The 3508-nt window shown below is 39.4% G+C and overlaps 1 pseudogene; it reads left to right on the top strand.

Moving 5' to 3' along the window:
- Window positions 1-2936: 2936 nt before the first annotated feature.
- Window positions 2937-3305, top strand: LOC142426198 (ubiquitin-ribosomal protein eL40 fusion protein pseudogene; annotated as a pseudogene).
- The last annotated feature ends 203 nt before the right edge of the window (window positions 3306-3508 follow it).

Genomic DNA, 3508 nt, shown 5'->3' with positions numbered 1-3508 from the left:
GGCAGATGGGGGACTGGTTTTACCACCAGGACAATGTGCTTGCTCACACATCCATATCAGTGTGCCAGTGTTTGACAGAAGCCAGCATGCCTCTCTTGCCCTATGCACCTTACTTGCCCTATGCATCTGAATTTGCTCTGTGCAACTTCTTTTTGCTTCCTTGAATGAAGAGGTACATGAAAGGACAGCGATTTGACAATGTAGAAGAGGTGAAGGACAAAATGAGGGAGGTGCTGTCAGCCATCCAAACAGATGAGTTTGAAAACTGTTTCCAAGAATAGAATTTTTGATTTGACAAATGTATTAAGTGCAATGGAGAGTACTTTGAAGGTGATAAGGTTATTTTGCAAAAAAAAAAAAATTAAAAACATAGCTTTAGAAAAAAAATTCCACTTTTTTGTACAGCCCCCCCCGTGTGTGTATGTGTGTGTGTGTCTGTGTGTGACATATAAGAGTAATGGCTTACAAAATCGACTGTCTAATAGGCCAATAAACCTTAGTGACAGGCAACTATCTTTTGTAAATTATACATGGCAAAGATTTTATTCAACTCATTAATTAGAGGAAACCAATGAGATTATAATTTTTTTTCAAAGAGCATCTGAGAAGATATATGTGGGCTTCAAAAAGTTTGTGGAAAAAAGAAATTATAACAACTATGCTCATATATATAGTTGTTGTAATTTAGACAAAATCTCTACATTTTAGTTTCTAAGGTATTCAACTGCATAGATAAAAAGAAAATATGGATAATATATGTATAATATCCGTAATGATATTCAGTTATTATATATACACATACACACTATCTTACAATTCCAATTTTTCCACAAACTTTTAAAAGCCTACATATATCTATATATATTATTAGATAATATTTGAATTTATGTTGTAACCTTACCAGTTTTCCTTAGTAGTGAGTTGAATAAAACCTTTGACATATCTCTTTTTAATAAGAGTCATGATTTTACCTTTTGAAAATTATATTATAAAATGCAGAAATTCTTATCTAGGAATTTAATCATTACATGGTGAAATGAATTAATTGTTGAAACAAGTGATGAAGGTTCATATTTCTCATATTTCTAACAAGTATAAAATAAAATGTTCAATACATCATATATCTAACGAGTATAAAATAAAATGTTCAATAAATGCCATGTGAAGCACCTGAAATAGTGATAATTTCAAATAGGAACCAACCCTAACTATTCTTCGCAGGGGTTAGAACTGGTTCATTCAGGATCAATTGCCCTGCTGAGAATTTACATCTCCACTGCAGAACTACTCAGTCAGAATCTCCATTTTAACATGATGATTCAGTATATCTGTAGTGGAAATGCAAACTCTCAGCAGGAGGGTTGAACTAGAAGGAAATGCTTTGAAGGTCAGGTTATGGACTAAGGACAACATTCTGTAAATATTTTTCAGAGAATTTTCTTCTTTCCCTGCATCTAACCAATGAGAGTGGAAGGAGCCCTCGTAATTGAATTAAACAATTAGTTCAAATCTTGACTTTTAGTAGTTGTTTTTTGAAAATTGGATTTAATAAATTTCTATGGGAAGTGTCAGGTGCATAATGGTTGCTCAGTAAATGTCAGTCCTCTTCCTCACAAACATCTCAAAGGACAAGGGGTGGATGACTGCAGGCTGGATAGGAAACCTGAGTTATAGAAAAAGAGTTAAAATGACTTAATACTGTTTATATAGGGCCATAAAAACACCATCTGCTGGCTCTGGCTGTTAAGCTATTACAAAGCTGACACACACCAATGCTGTGCTGATAGTAGAGGAATGGCCAATGTGTTGCTGTTTCTATCATTATTCCTTGAGCTCCCATCTCTGACCAGTCTCCAGTTTACCCATCGCATAACCTGGTTGTTTAACAGGTAGAGATTTATTCTGGCTCTTAAATATTTATACTCTTCCCCCAACTTTTTATTGCTATGGTTACTGCTGAAGAAAAAACAAGACTCAGGAGGTTACTGGTGTGGTATATCAGCAGTTCCAGATTTTACAGCTAGATTGGGGTGTGTTTCATGTTGAGTTAGACGCAGATGAGTAGATTAATATCAAGTGCTCCTTTTGCATGGGGGGACTAGCTGAGTCTGGGTGAAAAAGATAAGGTCGATTCCCTTTCACATCATCAATCAGGAGAGCAAAGACCACTTGCTCTGCATTACACATTGCTGAACCAGAATGTAAGGCACAATCCTGGAGAGAGAAAAGAGAGAGAGAGAGAGAAAGAGAGAGAGAGAGAGAGAGAGAGAGAGAGAGAGAGAGAGAGAGAGAGAGAGAGAGTTAGTTTACCTCTTAAACAAAGTCTACGGCTGCAGGTTGTCCCAGTGGCAGCGAGTGAGCTCGATGATTACTCTGCTGCATCTCACAACACCTGTGCTTGGATCCTTGGTGCCCATTATGCATAATGATGGGCTGACTCCACATCTCTGGCACATTTGGCCTCATTTGGAAGATTAATGAGAACGGAATATATGCCCCAGACACCTGCCAACTTGCAATAATAATTGCCTGTATTAACATAATATCTTTCTCTTAAAATCGAGAAGACTAATCTTGGAAATCCTACTTCTGATTGGGCGGGAAAAGTCCTCACACTCACAGCTGGCACATTGTCTTAGTGGTCCAGTGCTGCTGCAACAGAAGTCCCATGCATCGTTGACTTTAACAAACAGAAATTTGTTTTCTCACATATTAGTAGGCTGGAAGTCTGAAATCAGGGTGCTGTGTCTAATGATAGGATCTTGTTAATCTGTATGGTCTGATTCAGTTGGTCAGGGTTGGAAACACACCTTCTCAGAAGGAGGTAGAAGTGCAATGGCTCATTTGGAAACCCCATTTATAAGAGACTGACTCAAGACACATCCTTTTCGGCCCTCTTTCTCTTCAACAAGGCGGCCTGAGCAGCACACGCAAAGATGCAGATTTTTGTGAAGACCCTGATGGGCAAGACCATCACCCTTGAGGTTGAGCCCAGTCACACCATCGAGGATGTCAAAGCTAAAATCCAAGACAAGGAGGGCATTTCCCTGGACCAGCAGCATCTGATTTTTGCTGGTAAACAGCTGGAGGATGGCTGCACTCTCTCAGACTAGAGAGAGTCCACCCTGCACTTGGTGCTGCATCTGCATGGTGGTATCACCAAACTGTCCCTGCGCCAGCTGGCCCAGAAGTACAACTGTGACGAGATGATTTTCCACAAGTGTTATGCTTGTCTTCACCCCCTTGCGGTTAACTACCGCAAGAAGTGTGGCCTCACCAACAACCTGTGTCCCAAGAAGGTCTAATAAGGGTCCCTGTCTACTAGCGCTCTTGCCTCCTACTGGTGGAGTTCCTGAGTCCAATGGCCGTGGACCCTCAATAAAGTCTCACTTTCACTGACCTGAAGCAAAAAAAAAGACACATCCTTCTCTAATCCGGCCACAATAACATAACAAAGACAACCCATTTCCAAATGGGGTTATAACCACAAAACATAGAGGTTAGGATT

The sequence above is a fragment of the Tenrec ecaudatus genome, chromosome 14 (genome assembly GCF_050624435.1).
Source record: "Tenrec ecaudatus isolate mTenEca1 chromosome 14, mTenEca1.hap1, whole genome shotgun sequence".
Taxonomy (NCBI): domain Eukaryota; kingdom Metazoa; phylum Chordata; class Mammalia; order Afrosoricida; family Tenrecidae; genus Tenrec; species Tenrec ecaudatus.
Note: the sequence above shows the minus strand (reverse complement) of the source record. Positions and strands in the feature narration are given on the sequence as shown.